Source organism: Candoia aspera, chromosome 1 (assembly GCF_035149785.1).
Source record: "Candoia aspera isolate rCanAsp1 chromosome 1, rCanAsp1.hap2, whole genome shotgun sequence".
In the NCBI taxonomy this organism is placed as follows: domain Eukaryota; kingdom Metazoa; phylum Chordata; class Lepidosauria; order Squamata; family Boidae; genus Candoia; species Candoia aspera.
This window is the reverse complement of record NC_086153.1, coordinates 39,774,259-39,793,355: the sequence shown is the minus strand read 5'-3', so window position 1 is coordinate 39,793,355 and position 19,097 is coordinate 39,774,259. Positions and strand designations below refer to the sequence as shown.

Sequence of the window (19,097 nt, the reverse complement as noted above, 5' to 3'; positions counted from 1 at the left end):
CGAAGTTATCCAGCAAGCTCTATGATTGAGTGGGAACTTGAACCTGGATCTCCTGGTCCCAATCAAGTATTTTAATCATTGTATCACATTATTTTTCACTCTATAATGTTTTTTAAATTACTGATTATCGTATATTAGTTATTAATATAACCTCATCTATTTGGACTATCAAAAACACATTGCCAGTGGATAAAGAAGAAAATCAAGCTAGCAATGCTACATTTTCCACTCTCAAAACTCACATGTGTTAAACAGGTAATAAATCTAAAGAGCACTAGGACTGCAACAGGTTCACTCCAAAACATTCCTTGCAATAAGGCAACACTGTAGTGTCTCATCCATTTCTTCTTCTACTACATACGTAACTGCATTCAAGAATGTTATAAACATTTGATGTTTTTTAAAAATGTGAAGTTAAACTGCATATGCAACAGAAAAGTTATAGTTACCCTCTTCTGATCGCTGCTAATTATAATGTGTGGAAGGATGTATCATAAAATGTTTTGTCAGCAATGGATAGACGCTGGAAAATTTTTCAAGAATTGTTGGTTTCAAAAATTTAAAAATGCTGTTTTTCAATCTGAAATCTAAATAGCTTCTGACATATGTGCAGACTCTTTCAGCATGTGGGAATCCCCATTCTTTCAGTGGGGATAGCTAATCCATCAAAAGTAATAGGGAAACTCTAATTGCAATGGCAGAAGTGCACATTGCTGCTGCTCCCGCAACCACTTCTTGGGTCGGGATGGTGATCACTGATCCAGAAAACAAGAATTTACCAGCTCAACCAAATGTTTTCATATTGTTTGGCATGGATAGGTAAAGGTAAAGGTTTCCCTCGACGTAAAGTCCAGTCGTGTCCAACTCTAGGGGGCGGTGCTCATCTCCGTTTCTAAGCTGTTAGAGCCGGCGTTGTCCGTAGACCCGTCCGTGGTCATGTGGCCGGCATGATGACACGGAACGCCGTTACCTTCCCGCCGAAGCGGTACCTATTAATCCACTCACATTTGCATGTTTTCGAACTGCTAGGTGAGCAGGAGCTGGGACTAGCAACAGGAGCTCACCCCGTCACGCGGATTCGAACCGCCGACCTTCCAATCAGCAAGCTCAGCAGCGCAGCAGTTTAACCCGCAGCGCCACCGCATCCCTTGGCATGGATAGCTTCAAATTAATATATTAATTTTTTATTAAAAAATCACAGTAACTGGGTATATTACCTTTTGAAAGCAACTAACTGAAAGAAGTTAAAACTCTTCACTGTAAACATGCTTTCTGAATTGTTAAAGAAACTAGTGAACAATTCAATCAGACTGATAATTATTTTCCATAAATAGAGAGGTGTAGGCCTGTGCTCCAATTAAGTTTCTTTTAAAATTTAATTGTGTAGTATCTTCTGCACAGGATGGGCAGAAGGCATGAAAAAAACGCTAGCTATTAATAATGGAGAAGGGAATCAGTTCTCCAGTTGCTCAGCTTCCCACCCAAGTTCCCCAAAGTTGCATGATAATTTATGTAGCAACCATAATTTACTTTGTTTTGTTTGTTCTGCATAGCTTTGTGAACCAATGAACTTCAAAATAGTTATTGTTTATGAGGCAGACTTGTATTAAGTAAAGTTATCTTATTTTGCTTATCAGACAAGTTAAAATACAGTGTATGCCTAAGCTACAGATTTTTAAAACCTCCAGACTACTGTCATATGTTGCACAGGACCGCCCTTAATAAACTTTTCGACATTTCAACCAGTGCAGAATTCTACAGGTAATAACAATCAGAGTTTGGGAAATGGTGATTCAGGGACTAAAATACTCCCACTCATAGTGAAAGCATGAACTGAATTTTCCATCACCAATAAGCCCGCAGCCATCATTTTTTTCTGTAGTATAAGTTTCAGAGAAAAAGATACAGTAGCAGCAAGCAATTTACTGGAGTGACAGAGTTCTGCTAAAGTCTATACTCCAAAATGCAGCAAACCACCAACAAGCTATTTTGCAGCTGACAACTGGAAACGTAAAACTGAGAAGGAAGGGGAAGACTGAGTCATCCTTATACAAAGCACTGCTATCAGGATTCTGGCAGAGGCTGGTTTATACAACATTTTACGCCAGTATTGTTTTATTCTACACTAGCTGCCTACTCAATTACTCCAAGTGCTGGTTCCTACTTTAAGCTCTTATCAACATGGTATAATTTTCTCCTGCAGATAATACAGTAATCACTCTACCAAGCATCTGAAATCCAACTCTGTAAGATCACATCTACATATGGTGATATGTAATGGTAAAGGCACTATGATCATGTATTTTCCAGTAGGAACATCAATATTACTGAATCTTCTCCAAGGAAGCCCAGTTGATCTTAATGCTGAATATGTTCTAAGGCTGAACCAAAGTAAATCTTTAAAAAAAATTAAAAAGAGGTAAAAATGCCCTGGAGTCCAGCTTGATTTCAGGTGTCTACACTGACACATCTGTGCCACTGTTTTCTTCCAGGATATTTGGAGAACAGAGAAGCCATGTGTGAAAAAGTAAGTACACCCTATGATTCAGTAGCTTGTAGAACCACCTTTAGCAGCAATAACTTGAAGCAATTGTTTTCTGTATGACTTTATCAGTCTCTCACATCGTTGTGGAGGAATTTTGGCCCACTCTTCTTTACAACATTGCTTCAGTTCACTGAGGTTTGTGGGCATTTGTTTATGCACAGCTCTCTTAGGGTCCCGCCACAGCATTTCAATCGGGTTGAAGTCTGGACTTTGACTGGGCCATTGCAACACCTTTTCTTTTTCAGCCATTCCGTTGTAGATTTACTGGTGTGCTTAGGGCCATTGTCCTGTTGCATGACCCAATTTCAGCCAAGCTTTAGCTGTCGGACAGATGGCCTCACATACTTTGGTATTCTAGAGGAGTTCATGGTCGACTCAATGAGGGCAAGGTGCCCAGGTCCTGTGGCTGCAAAACAAGCCCAAATTATCACCCCTCCACCACTGTGCTTGACAGTTGGTATGGGATGTTTGTGCTGATATGCTGTGTTTGGTTTTCGCCAAACGTGGTGCTGTGCATTATGGCCAAACATCTCCACTTTGGTCTCGTCTGTCCAAAGGACATTTTTCCAGAAGTCTTGCGATTTGTTGAGATGCAACTTTGCAAACCTAAACCGTGCTGCCATGTTCTTTTTAGAGAGAAGAGGCTTTCTCCTGGCAACCCTTCCAAACAAACCATACTTGTAGTTTTTTTCTGATTGTACTGTCATAAATTTTAACATTTAACATGCTGAGGCCTGCAGAGTCTGAGATGTAACTCCTGGGTTTTTTGCAATTTCTCTGAGCATTGCACAGTCTGACCTTGGGCTGAATTTGCTGGGACGTCCACTCCTGGGAAGATTGGCAACTGTCTTGAATGTTTTCCACTTGTGAATAAGTGTCCTCACTGTAGAATGATGGACTTTAAATTGTTTGGAAATGGCCTTATAACCCTTCCCAGATTGATGGGCAGCATCAATTGCTTCTCTAAGATCATTGCTGATGTCTTTACTCTTTGGCATTGTGTTAACAACACCTGAATGCTCGAGACCAGCACACCCCTAAAACTTCGGCTTTTATAGAGGTCACACTTGCTGATGATCAATTAATCAAGGGCATTTGATTAGCAGCACCTGGCTGCTACTCAGCCTCTTTATACCTATGGAAGCAGTAAGGGTGTTCTTACTTTTTCACACATGGCTTCTCCATTTTGGCTTTATTTTTGTAAAATAAATAATGACACGGTGTAATATGTCATGTGCTGTTGTTCATCTGAGGTTGTCTTTACCTAATTTTAAGACCTGCTAAGGACCAATTATTTTTATTATGTCCTGATACGTAAAACCATAGAACTCAAAGAGGGTGTACTTACTTTTTCCCACGACTGTAGGTAGGTATTTATTAAATTTGTACACCACCCAACTATCAGTGACTCCTTGATAGTTTCCCATTCAAATATTAACCATGCTTAAAATTTCAGCTTCTGAACCCAAGCAGGATCAGCCAATGCTGCTTATGCAAAGATTAAAAAGAAAAAAGACCCTTTGGAACTAGCCAATTTCTCTTCCTACTACTTTTCTGCTTCTCTAATAGCACTATCCTCACATTTTTAATTACTGTGACTACCTTTTCTATTATTTTCCTGGGGTTATAGCGTTTTTGCTTTGCTATTACTTGAACCTCATGAGTTTAATGCTTGTAGTTTGTTCTTTCTTAAAATGACTTTGGTAACTGTCTTAGTTCATTTGAAAGTCAGAATAAGATATATATTTGTTCCCAACATAAAAATACTTGTAAAGCCAAAGTAGGTGCATTCAATTCTGCTTCCCGTTGACAAAAAGGATCAAAATTGAAGAGGATATGCTATATCATGCATTAGCAGCCCGCTGGCAAATCAGCATTTTTACACTATCAAGATTATTATTATTATTATTCAAATTTGTCACCACCCATCTCCTCCCACCAGTGGGATTCTGGGCAGTTCACAATAGTCAATAAAACAATAAATATATAATAAAAATACAGTATCTAAAATACAATATCTAAAAATAAAGTTACAAATACAATAATTATAGATAAAAATAGAATCCAAATGGCAGATGATAACTCAGCCCGCGTATGCAAAGAGCGCTCTAGGGTACTAGCCATCCCCAAACATGGTGACTCTCCTCCCCACCCCAAGCCAGGTCTTCAAATTCCTCCGGAAGGCCAGGAGCAATGGGGCCAACCTCACCTCCAGGGGCAATGTGTTCCACAAGGCAGGAGATACTGCAGAAAAGGCCCACCTCCTGGACCCCGCCAGACGAAATTCTCTTACAGATGGGGTCCGCAACATGCCCTCTCTGCATGATCGGGTGGGACGGATTCTCCATACACTTGGTGCATTCTTGTAATAATCCCAGCTAGCCATATCAAAGATTGGATGTGGATACTTATCCACCCAGCTTAGCATTTCAAGCACCCCAGCATCCACCTGCCATTTCAAAAGCTAAGCTTGCAGATTGAACAATATTTCTTGCATTCAGGAAGAAAATCAGGCAAACATTGGGAAGAGAATTTGGATAATGAGCCTTTTAAAACCTTTCTCTCAGACACACCAATCCTAAGTTTCCATATCTGAGATATATAGATATATATTTAATCCAATAAATACTTGCAGAGAATAGAGGTAATGGAAGATGGACATTAGAAAACTAATATTCATTTAGTTGAGATAAAATTAACTTTTAGGTGACCAATTATAGATATGGCCCCTGTCATCTGCCAGCTAGAAAATGCAGCCCCATTTGAATTTTCCATTCCTGCCTTAGGACACAATCAGGAAAATTTCAGTATAATTTTGGTTTTCTATTTTTATTGCAACTTCTTTTGTTGATATGCCTGTCTATATTAATGTGATCTCAGAAATATTTCTCTACCTGGCATCACCTATGTATTACAGGAAGCCAAACACAGACAAAACACTAAAGTATTACTTCAATTGTTTGATTTTCTGGTAGCCTAGTAAGAAAGCTAACACCATTGTTATCAGTAGCAGTTGCCTCTTTAGGAACTAAATTGGAAAACCATATATAATAGAAATAATTAGCTTAAAACAGGCAATTGAATAGGACAGGCAAGAAAAAAGTTGAGATAAAAAACCTCTGGAGAGAATTATTTTCAGTACAGCGATCAGCTGATGCCCCCTACACGGAGGACAGCTTAACAAATACAGGTTATAACCCTGTTTTATATAATTAGTAGCTCTCTGTCAAGTCACACTGTAATTCAAATTCAAGTGCCGCATAAATCACTTAATTATAAACTCAGAACAATTAAGGGTGGAACATTTTTCCCACTGTATCTTTAGGATAAAAGCTCTAAATATGGAGTCTATGGTATTCAACACTATGTTAAAACTCTGTCCCGTTGAAGTCTGCTGTAGCCAAAGTATAGAAAGTAACATCCAAAATCTCTTCAGAATGCTCCATTGCCTCCATTCATCAAAAAAAGCTACGGAAAACTCTCTCACCATCTTACTAAAGGTCCTGGGAAACACTTTAAAGTGTTTTGTGCTGAAGAACTGCAGTATCCCAGGTTATTTCAGGATACATCCTCACCTCAGGAAGCCTATGAATTAGAATAAGCAATATTTATTCAAGTTGTTGGAAACCATGATTCCATCACTATCAGACTGTTTACCATGCCTGTTATTTGACCATTAAAAAGGAGTACAGTACCCATATACATTTATTTAAACTTGTTTGGACTAAGTATTACTTTCTAAAGAGTGTAATAATTAATACAAACCTTATACAGCTATTTGTAGAGCAGAATGAAAATTCGCAGCATGCTGAATGGATTTTGATAGGATTTATTCCCTCTCATAATAAAGGGCACAAACAGCAGAAAGTTGCAAGAATCTAAGCCAAGAGTCTAGCATACTCCTAAAATGCAAAGCAATGCTTTCTCTACTTGGACAGAATATGAAAGAAAAAGACAACAGAGGAACGAAGGCAAACCAAAATATTCTGAAAGCTTGTGAAGATTAAAAAAAGAACAAACCCTCAACTACTGTTCCAGCAGAGGAATCATCATGACTTCTCCCTGACAAACACACACATACACATACACAAATTACAGGACAAATTTCACATTTACATGCTACCCTTCTTTAGATATAGTAGCATATATTTAGTCAACTTTCCCTTATTATATGGTAAGCTGAATGGCCAAGACACCTAGGTAGTCTTAAAGCTAAGTGAGGATTTGAAATCAGATGTCCTCAGTCCAAATCAAAACTCTACCTCAGGAGCCAGCAATCTTTTCAGCACCAGGCATCATTATGCAATAGCATGGGCACATACAAGTATAATTTTAAATTAGGTCAAAATCTCATCCTTGCATCCACATATATACAAACATTCTCCACAAGAGATGCCATCTGTAGAGGCTCTTCAGCACTTGCCACATTGCCAAACCCTACACTGACTACCATATTATATCAACTATCAATATGGAATTCAGGCAAGGTATATCCTGAAATTACCATTTGGCATCAACACAGCTCAATTACATTTTCTGTCCCTACTATTACTATTTTTTCTGACTTACACATTATTTTAAAGGTCACAGGAGCAAATGTAACCAGCACAAAACAAACTAAAGTTGACAAAAAAATGTTTAATGCTGATAAAATATTTCAAATCTTGGCATCAAGTTCTACAAGCAGTAAGAGAGCGGCAAGTAAAGATTGAAGTCTACGTTCTATCTTTATCTTAAAATACTTGTTTCTCAAATAAGCCTTTGAAAAATAAATATTTCTCAAACAAAATTCTGTTCAAATAACAAAATTCTGATCAAATAACAGCTGCAGTCCCCACCTCCGCTGTTTGGCCTCCTGTCCTCTGGGATGTCTGCTTCTCATTGAACTGTCCAGGAAAGGATTTCCCCTTAGAAATTTCTTACTGATACTTCACAAGGTCCAGGCTCTGGAAAAATCAAATGCAAAATTCACATATCCAGAGAATAATTTCAGCCTGTATAAAGTTGGAAATGTACATTCCATCAATAGTTCAGATAGTACCAACATCATTAGCTCTGAAATGTCATATCAGATATTGAAATACATCTGCTTTTACACAGATATACAAGGAATTGAGAAATACTGTTTCTTGCTACTTTCCTAAAACTGTACTTTGGGGATGTGATAAAGTCCCCAGTGTGCCAATAAAATATTGACTAGACATGCTTATGGAGATGTACATTTTATTTATTTATTGAATTTATATCCCACTGCAAACGAGTCTTGGCAGCTGCTTTGATACACCCAAAACAAAGAAAAGTAGAACTGAGAAGCAATCTAGATTTAAGGAGGGAAAGATTATTCAGAGCATGCAGGGCATTTACACAGCACCTGTCAACAACTCATTAAAGAATTTGCATCATTTCCTGGGACCACAAGGCTGCTGCAGCATAGGAAAAAATCTATTCAATTTTAAGGAGGTACTAGCCAATGCAACATGTGCACCCTCACTCACTTCAAATCATAGTTTTTCCTCTTCAGTTCTGCATCCCTGCACAGCCCTACAAAGAAGTACTATGGAATGCTTGCATCTCCTTTCCCAAGAGCATCTATAGGTGCTCCAAGCAAGATTTTATTGGGCAAATGCTGAGTCATGCACAGGATTTTATGAGAGATCCTAATGAATCTTCTATGAATAATGTTTCCAAAACACTTCTGAAACATTTTAAATGAAATGTTTTATTTTAGAATGATAAATTAAATATTTAAGGCAAGATGCTCATTTGTCAATATAGTCATCAGGAATCATACCCTACTCAGTGGCATCTGTTTATACATTTGAAGTCTTCACTCCCTAAAATGATTAGTAAGACATATCTAAACGTAACGTGTTGAAATAAGCAACTCTGACAATTCCAGAATTTAGGGAAATAGATTAGACTTGATCTTACTGGTCAGAGTTATGAGAATGACTATGACCTCATGAGCACATCTTTGTTGACCTGTTTCCCTGTGAAAGGATGTAAATCTGGCATTGGGAAGGGACCAGTGAACTGTTAAGAGATGAGAAAAGACAACTCAGTCTTGAGAAAGTGTAAAGCATGAGAAACTAACTCAAAATAGCCCTGCCGTGATTTTGTTTGGTATAAGGTGGGGCAGACAGAAACTCTTGACAAGTTTTCATTATTAATGTCAGCCCTTTGAGGTAGGCCAAGGTCAAGAAAGAGAAAGGTCAAGAAATACGGATTCCAGAAATGTTCTTTATTGCTGTAGGGTAAAGTACCAGAATTTTGAAATTCATGACTAATATTTTCCATCTTTTAGCTGCCAAAAGTAACTACTCTGACATTTCTGCAAGTAGTATTGAAAGAGGGAGGCTTGTCCTCCTAATGCATCCCACACAAATTTGTTATGAGCTTTATATAAAGAAAGAAATGAAACACATTTCCTCATGTACCTAATTGCAGCTCCAGGAGAAATAGACTGTGAAAATGGCATTTCTGTAAACAGTGTAAACCTGCCATCTCCACCATCACTTCCCTAAATTTTCAAAACCTGCTAATTAATTTTTTGTTTTGTTTTATAAAAATATTTTGTCTACTAAGCCCAACGTCATAAAATACAATTTTCCTAGACAGTTTTGGACAAATAATTCATTGAGGAGCAATCAAGAGCAGCATCAGGATATCATTAAGAACTGGTAACACAAGAAATGAAAAGTACTAGTGAAAAACACAGTTTTTTATCTGTTAACTATGAACTAGTTAGTTAACTATCTGTTAACTAACCTATTAACTAACAGATTAATTTTAAGTGAAAGAACTTCATTTTTCAATCAAATCTGTCACGGGAACAATCAGTCAGAGAAAATGAGAAGGACGTTCTGTAAACTGTGAGATCCTGCTCTGATGTTAAAGAACTTAGGCCTCAATAAGACTGACTAACAATCCATTCCTATCCACGTCTACTTCTCTTTGAATTAAGTAACATTTACCTATGCACTGGCAAGATGAGATAATATTATAAATTTTGTAAGAGTCACCAAGAAAAGAATTTGTGCAGGCATACATTTAGAACATGCTGAAATCAAATATCCTTGAACCAGATTGAAGCCTGAAAAAAAAAGGTGGGACTGCTGTAATAAACAGTTGACAGGTCCTAGTGCTTGGTCCAAAGTACTCCTTTCACACCATTTTCAAAGTGTGCACTGCCTTATAGCGCACCATTTCAAAATGCTTCTACAGTAAGCAGTATAAAATGTATTATAAATGAATAAAATATTGCAGAACCATTTCAACTGCAATCACTTAAGTAAGGTAGTGTTGTAATGTGGGAAAGCAAGGCACTCTACCTTAAATAAGGATCAAAGCAGGCAGTTTTTTCACCAGGAAAAAAAAAACAGAATTGCACAGAAGAGTGTACAAGGCCAGCAAAGTCGTTGCTTCAATGTGGTACCACTGCAGTACTTAGAAGTGGGAGTTGCTTTGCAGAGCAACACTGAAGGGATATTTCATTAAATGCACAAAGTGAAGTGCCTCTTCAAGGTCCTGCACAGGCTTGTCAGTATATTTATTTCTCTGAATACAGCTTTGAATTTATGGGGTTGTTTCCAGAAGCCGTGACAAGATCATAACAACTAACTTGGATCAGGCCAAGGGCTTAAGCCCAGTATTCTGCTTTCCAGAGTGGCCAACTAAATGTCAATGGGAAGCCCGCACAATAGCATCTTCCTGCTCATATGCTTTAGCAACTGATATCAAGTGGTTTGTTTCTGAAACTAGTGGCAATGTTTAGTCATTATAATTTCTAGCCACTAATAGTCTCATTCTCCCTTAATTTGTTCAGTAACATATGTTTAAGGAAATACAGATTAGAGGCCATATTTGTATCTTGCATTCGTAATTTCCACAGGTTAACTATGCACTGTGTGAAGAAATATGGCCCTTTATTTGATTTCAATCTTCCATCATTCTGCTCCTTTGCATGACTGTAAAACCTAGTATTATAAGAAGAAAATATATATATTGTTATTTTCTGTACATCATGCATGATTTTATAAAGCTCTGGCTTAGGGAGATGTACCCTTGTTTGGCTGCAGCCTGCACTTGGCATTTTGAGAGTTATGCTGAGAAATGTACCACAAGAAATAAATGGTCCCAGGTCAAAGTTGGTTGGGAGAGAAAAAGCTAATTTAGTGTAAATATAAATAAAATATATTAAATACAGTTAATTATGCATCATGTTCTGTAACATTATAAACTGTAATTAGGTAGGAAATCTTGGTCAAATTATTTTGCACGTTTCCCAACTCTGAAATATTATTTTTGAGATACTTAGCAGCCTAAATCCATTATTATCTTGAGGACCTTTTATTTTATTTATTTATTATTAAAATTTATATCACTGCCCATCTCCCCCCAAAAGGGGCACTCTGGGTGGTTTAGGTTTGACCTTTTAGTCAAAACTATCATTTTTCCTGATTTCAATAGATATATTCTAAGCATAATATAGTTTAAACTATATTGTGGTTTACAATCATATGTGATGTAGCTTACGTTTCAAGTCTATTCATTTATCTCCCTTAGTAAAAGAGATTACAGCTCAGTGGCAACTCACAGGTTTTTCATGTAAAAGATCCAAATCTAATCCCTGAAGTCTTCAGTTAAAGCATATTATGTATGTCCTAGGTAACATCCCAGAAATTGTTACTATTACTGAGCTATATAATAATATATCATGTAGTGTGTTAAACGTACAGCATCCAGCTCCACTTCTGAATTCTGTTTACAGTAGTATAAACAACAAGGAGGGAGTAAAACTTAATTCTCCCCAACATTTACTTCACTAAATACCTTCTCCATACAAACATTAAAAAAACCTCCATTAATGCCAATGGAGTTGCCTATGGTACCACCTAAGGAGACAGAAATTGTGTTAAGCAAATGACTCAGATGAATCATGCCTTTTGCACAGAGGGCTATCAGGACTGGGCCTTCACATGCTTAGCTTTAACTCCCACATGCAAGTCAACACTTAATATAGATCTCTATAAACAATCAATGCATATATTTTACAGAAATCACATCTTAAAATTTACTTGTACTAGCAAACCTTCTTTTTTATCCAAGAATGTACCACATAGCCCTTATAATCGGGGATAGGGAATTTCCAGACATCAACTAAGATCCCTCCCACTGCTCCAAGACCCCTCATCTTCATCTAGCTTCATCTTCATTGAGTCTCATCTATTCCCTTTGAAAAGCATCAGCTGAGTTGGCTCCAGCATCCATATGCCATTGTCTTTCTTTGAATGGGAAAAGCATGATACAGGTCATAATGACAAAAAAAATCCTATCAATGCTCCTAAAGGCAGAAAGCCCACTCTCTCCTGCATGAAGAAAATAAGTCAGGAGATAGGGCTTCCCTATTCAAATGCTTACTCCCAATGGCTTCCAGAGAAGATGGCAGGTTCATCCCAGCCCTCCAACCAGGTCAATTATTTCTTTAGTATACTTAGCTACTATGTATCTCAGTTAACAAAGTGTTCCTCCAAAAATGATAATTCTCTGCCCATAATATTAAAGCCTTGAAATAATCAGATAGCAAGAACGAAAGGATGTGAACCATTAAAAATTGCCAGATTAAAAAAATACATATAATTTAACTTGATGGTTAGTAAAAGCATTAAAAAAATAAAAAACCTGAGAAATTAATTCTTAGGAAAAGGATTATGTCTATATTCCTAAAACATAAGAAAGACATATATCACCACCTAGCATTTATATATAAGTTTTAGTTGAGTTGTGGCAACTGGTATTATATTAGAAATAATAAAAATTAAAATACTGCCAATAAACTTTTGGATAAAAAGTGGAGTAATTATTTCAGTAGGTCACCTGGCTCCATGATACCCTACATTTTATAATATTAGCCAATCTTTTCTGAAGCCATCTATTTTAATAAACATCACTGAATGACATCAGATTTGATGTGTTATTTATGCAGTAGCACTTCCTTTTGATGTAAGCTCACTACCAATCAATTGTATTGATTGGACCCACCTTCTATTGGAACAAGAGAAAATGTCTCTATATACACTGTAAACACATTAATATTAGTACAATGTTCTAATGCATCAGCTTCCAGTTATTAGAAGCTGCAAATCAGAGGTAGAATACATGTTTCAAATCTAAAGGTTTTTAAATTCAGCCCCTGACTTTGCCAAGAGAGCTGGGGGAATTTCTGACTAAAATGCTAGAAGGCCAATATTCTTCAGTCACCATAGATAATACTGTATTTGATATTCCTCTAGAGAATTCAGTTTCTTATAATCTCAGAAAAGATATATTTCTAATTTGATAGTTTTTGTTTATGTACCGTTTTAGAATATATTCGAGTTTTACAAAATTCTTTTTGAGACTGGACAATCAGAACTGCATTGTAGTCTAAATGTTAATAACCTGAGATTTATATAACAATATGAAATTTACAATTTTATTTTCAATTATCTCCTTGTCTGGAAACACCATCCTGGGACACTAGCATAAGAGTGCCAATTACAGCCTACAGCATCAATCTTTCTTTTAAGAGTGTCAGAATCTGCTTGTTCAAACTGATTCTTTTGACAAATATTTTCTGCTATTTCAAATCACTATTCAGCTTGATAGTCATTGGTATATTCAGTTAAATAAATAAATAAATAATATTCTGCACTTTGTGAGCATAATAATCTAACATAAAAATTCAAGAAGTCATCAAATTAATCAAAATTAGTCTGAAATCTTGGCCTAATATGTGTGGTTCAGATCACTCTTTCAAATGTTCTAATGTCCCCCATCTCTTAATATCTGCCCACAACAAAACATGAATAACAAGGTAACAAGATAACAGGAATGAAGATTCAGTTTCCTGGATTACTGAAACTTCTTGACTCACTCAGATCTATCACAATAAAACACTGAGCTGGGTGATCTTGATCCAGTTATGTTCTTACAGTGACCAAATCTCTAGAGTATGCCATGAAATATGTGAATCTAACAGCAAAATTATCAATATTTAACATAATGCATTACTCACCCCCAAAAAGCAGAAACATGACATTCAAAACTTAAGTGACTAGATTGTGTATCACTGTGAACTACTGTATCTGGAAAGATATATGTGTAGTGGAATATCATATTTTAGAGAAGGTGACAAATTAGAAAGCACAAAACAGATATATATATAAGAACAGATTAGTGATAAAAAGTAACTGAAATTGATCTAAAAGAAAAAAAGGAGATAGCAATGGTTTAAAGTACAAAATGGAATAAGAATTAATAAAAGATTAAGTTCTCATTTGCAAGTGCAGAACATCAATCTAAAAGAATGAGGAACCTGAGACTAATGCATGATTGCTGCATAAAAGTTTTATGTTGTCAGATAATCAGAAGTTTTATCCCAGACTGAACTGTGCTATCTATTCAGCTCAAGTTGTAAAGCCTTTTTGTCACCTTTTCTCATGTCTGCATCCCTCCTCCTTAAAAAGGAATTGGGGGGGAGGTGCCATATCTAAGCAGGTTTACCATTTAACACTTCTCCATAATTTCCTAATCCAAGCCTTTTTGCAAAATTCAATCATATCTAGTCTTTCCATTGCATTTAACATTTATTTAAAACACCAGTCTGTGTCACTGTCTAGGAATAATAATTTTTAAAAGATGCGCCTACTGACAAATCCAAAGGATAGTTTATGTCCTAACAGCCAGGAACCACGCTGAGACAAGGGATAGGTCTCTAGTGCTTTATTACTGCTACATTAGACAGAAAATCCTAACGAACTGAAGAAGTGTGGGAAAAACCCAGACAGATAAACCCCAAAGGTTAAGGCGGGTCTGATCTGTGTCTCTTTGAATGGCTGCTTAACTCCTCAGTACTACGCATGCGTTTTCCCCCCTGGATAGAGGCCCCCTCCTGCTCACCATCAGTACTCATGACAGTTTATGTTTTAAATGACATAGAGAGGCACATGTGCTTCATGCTTCTACAGTAATATCTAAGGGATAAGCAGAGTTGAGGAGGCAGAAGTGTACATACAGCGGTCTGATCATCACCACTTTCTTCCTTTCATAAAGTTAATGTAGGCTTTCCAAAAGCAGAGGCCCTGTCATTTCTGGAGTGCCTGCAAATTTCAAAAGCCACTGAGAAAAAAATACAGCTCCACTTCCTTGGAAGAGGCACATCTTCCATATAAAAACTTTGCATGGCTTCTTTGCCTGAGCTGCTCCGGGAAGATTCCAACTCAGACCATTCAATGACTCATGTTCTCCCTCTACATCCATCATGGCTAAAAGATGCCCAGACACATCCGTTACTTCCATCCTCGCCCCAGTGGCTCCCTGAGGCGATAAAAGTCAACCATCGGAGTCCCGCCCCCCGTCTCTCAGGTAAACCACGAGGGCCGCCCTTGAGAAGCCCCGCCCTTCACCTCCCCACTCTGCCTGCACTGCAGTTTGTCCAAACTCGCCTCCTGCTTTTGCCACTCGCTTCCACCACCCAGAGGCTGCTCCGATTCACGACTGGCTAAACATATCGTCAATTCCGCCCCGAGGCATCCTGGGAACTTAGATCCCCGCCACGCTGAGGCTGCCTCCCCCGCCCTCCAAGGGGAGAGAAGAACTACAACTCCCAAAATGCACCACTAGGCCACACTTCAGAGGAGGGGTAGCACGGCCCTACCTCCTGGGCCCCAGCCCCCTCCCCGCTCCCCCAAGTGTTTGATTAAGGGGGTAGTGGGACCGCGGTCCCGCCTCGAAATCCCCCAATCTGCGGGCCGGCCAGCCCCTCCCTCGGCGCTCACCTGGTCCTTGCCGCAGCCGTTGGTGAGGGTGGTGCATCCTCTACCAGCTGCCCTCAGTCAGTGCGGCACCGGCGCGTAGCTCCCTGCCCTGCCTGGGACCGTCTGGCAAGCTGCCTCCTCCTGTGGGGGCCGCCCCGGGAGCATCCTCCCCCCCTCCCGCACCGGCCTCGGGATGGGTCCGCGGCGGCAGAAGGGAGGAGGAGGAGGCGGCGGCTCTGCTAGCGGGATTCGCCCACAATGCACTGCGCGCAGAAGCAGCAGCGGGCACCGCCGCGCCTGACATCAGATCCAGCCTCCGCAGCGCCGCCCCGCCCCGCCCCATCTTGCCGGCTTCCTCCGGGACCTCCGGTGGCTTCCACGCCGCCAAGCGCTACAACAGTGCTTCTTCCCAACGGTGCATGTGCCGTTACATGAAGTGTCTCGCGTCGTACTGTGCACCGCTCTGAACCCTTCAAACATTCCAAGGCTTCTGGGTACATTTTAAGATAATTAGAGCTAATATGTCTGGGCTGCAAAAATCAGAACCATCACAAAATGGGATTTTCTGTATTTCTTTGCTCCCGTCTAGACTGTTGACCAGGTGTGATCGCCCTGTGATAACTGGAAAACTTACCGCTCCAGCACGTGACCTTGCACTAATACTTCATCAACCCACTCCTAGGCATTTTGCTGCTGAGATGACCTATGAAACAAAAGTTTCTTTTAACCTATTTCCCTATTTTATCCATCAAGTATTTTTATAACTCATTCATCATTATTAAATGCACTTAAAGCAATAAATATATTCATTAATTTATATTTTAATTATGGAAATTATATAATAATATAATAATTCTGTGGTAAAACTGGGTAACAAAAGACAATCAAGGAAATGTGCAAAAAAAATTAAAAAGTAAAAAAAAACAAAGCATCTGTGAAGTTCATTGGCCAACTCGGCCAATGGACTTCACAGATGCTTATGGGATAGAGATAAAAAGGAGGATAAAAATTTAAAAGGACATATTATTAGGCAGTTTTTATAAAATATGGAATTCTACAAAAGGAATAATAAGCCCAACAATTTCAGCTCTAGCTTCTCCCTCAATTGCTTTTCATGTTGGAGAAAATTACAGCAAGAAAAATGTAATTACATACGCAGATATGGTTTACTCAGACTCTACAAGCAGATTAAAACCACAGCAAGAACTATGTAGTGAAGGCTGGAATATACCATGGTTGATGTAGTTACAAATTGCTGGAAGGATAAAATCAGTCAAGAAGGAAGAAGGAATATTAAGAAAAAATACAGAATATGAAACACTCATACAAAACCAACACCATGTATTAGGGTACGTATATAAACTTTTACCTAGATGTGATACAGAGACAGAACAAACAAAAAAACTGTATGACAAATGGATGCTAAATTTTAAAGAAACAGTTTCAACACAACAATGGGAAGAATTGTGGACTAAATCTATAACATTTACCTTAAGTTAAAACTTAAAGGAAAATTGGTACAGATGGTATACAACTCCATCAATTGGTACAGATGGTATACAACTCCATCAATAAAAACTAAGATAGACAAATCATACAGTAATAAATGTGGAAATGCAATGAAGCAGAAGAAACTTTTTACCAAATGTGATAGGCATGTAAAAAAAAAACCCAAAGTACTTGAAAGACCTCCATAATACAGAAAATTTTGGAATTTTAATTTGAAATGAAACCACAACTTTCCTTACTAAATATAATCTCAGAAAAATCAACAAGAAATATCATAATTTAATGAGATGTATGCTTACAGCTGTGAGAATAAATTCTGCTCAACATTGGAAAAAAAGATACAGTTCTGACAATATCGGATTGGGAACTCAAACTTGGAGAATATGCACCAATGCTAAAACTAACAATGTATGTATACAACTGAAGTTTAACCAAATTTAAGCAAAATAGTTCCCATACACACATCATGCAGCATAGCAAATATAAACATTTACAATCTGCCTTCTAAGAGGGTCTAAATGTCTACAAATATTATAAATTAGCAGATGTATAAAAAGGGGAAGTCAGAAACCCAATAGTTTTTTTTTCCTTTTCCTTTTCCTTTTCTATTTTTGGTATTTTAATTCTTGTTAAATTTGCTTTTTTCCCTTTTATTAACATGCATGTCAGACACACACACGCTTGTAATATGAACATCCTAAATTGTAATTAATATTGATAGAATACTTATTTCTCTTTTCTGTTTCCAATACTCTGTTATCTAAATAATAGAATGTCAATAATTTTTAATTAATATTGCATAAACATCACTGTATTGAAACAATATGATGTATCAAGATTTATAACAACATAAAAAGGGGAAAGGCTAAAATCATATTAAATCCATGTTAAAACACAGGTAAATAGTTTTTAACTAGCTATGAAATTATGGAAAATTCTGACACAGGCTAGAAGATTTTACTTTGTGTCATTTTTAACAAAAGGGAAGGTCACTGAGCAATGAATACAGTATATTTATTTATCATTCAAATTTAGTTACCGCCCATCTCCCCCAAAAGAGGGACTCTGGATGGTTTACAATAAAATCAGGCTCTAAATATAAACATTAAAATCTCATAAAAACAGGTAAAGTAAATTATTCTAAGTTTATACATATGGATTAACTGCATTTCTTGTAAGTCTGAATCATAGTTTGCTTTAAAAAGAACTATTCCAGATATTATTACATTTAAGGACTTTAATAAAACAAAAAATGGGTAATCAACTCTTCATATTTATGTAAGAAACAGCCTTAAAAGGTTACAAATTACACTTTTATTCTTGTGATCATACACTTAACCAAGTATCTTTTGAACAACGTGTTGCCACTCATTAGAGTTATGAAGCAAAACATGTAACACAACTTCAAAGCAGGCTTGAGATTTTTTTGGAAAAAGTGGCAAGAATGACGCAGTGCCCACCTTCCTCTTGACTGTTTTTAATCAGGAACAGTGTATGCCAAATGTTTGAGGCTCTGCTATTCACTCTCTTCTCATTCATGTCTCCTAAAAATGTCTCAGCATCAGGTGGACAATGTACACAACTTTTTCCTATTTGAATTAGCTTGCTTGCCATAGAACAAGGGACAAAGACATTAGTTCTCTTTTCTACATGCAAGGCACTGAGGTAATTGCATCTTTTGTCCTCAGGTCACCTGCCTTTTGTATTCCCAATGTAACCTTGTGAAGCTTGTTGGTCCAACCTGGCAAGTTTGACCACCTTAACAGACCAACATTCTGCAGCATCACCATCTGCTTGTATGAACTCATCTAAGTCTTACCTTCATGGGTTTTTCTTGCATATGAATTTGATTCATTCATGCATAGGAAGCAGGCATTCTTTGAGACCAAGTTTACTAACACATTCTTTTCTTTAAATTACTGAATCTAGAATACAGTGCAGGAAACATACACACACAATAGCTCCTAGGTATGGAATACATTTAATTAGCTGTGCATTCAAACATGGACAAATATTTTCATTGATCCCAGCTACCTCAGATCTTACAGTTGTAATTTCTTAAATTTTACCCTGCCCCATCTCTTGGATGGAGGTAGTGAAAACACCTCCTTCTCTGCATATGCCCATTTTGCATTGTCTTGCAACCTGGGTTGTTCCCCTTCTCATCCCCCAGGTAAAATAAAATAAGGTCAACTCCAGGTAACTTCACAGATACTCCAAGTAGTTTTCTTGACAGCAATATGGAA

At 37.7% G+C, this 19,097-nt stretch overlaps 1 protein-coding gene across 1 annotated transcript in view; it reads right to left on the bottom strand.

The window, feature by feature from the left end:
• The window catches only part of TTBK1 (tau tubulin kinase 1), a 111,390-nt gene extending 103,974 nt beyond the window's left edge, over positions 1–7,416 (bottom strand). The window contains exon 1 of the mRNA XM_063302627.1: positions 7,384–7,416. The gene's annotated coding sequence lies outside the window, so the exon portion shown is untranslated. The remainder of the gene's footprint in view (positions 1–7,383) is intronic.
• Between the last annotated feature and the right edge of the window lie 11,681 nt (positions 7,417–19,097).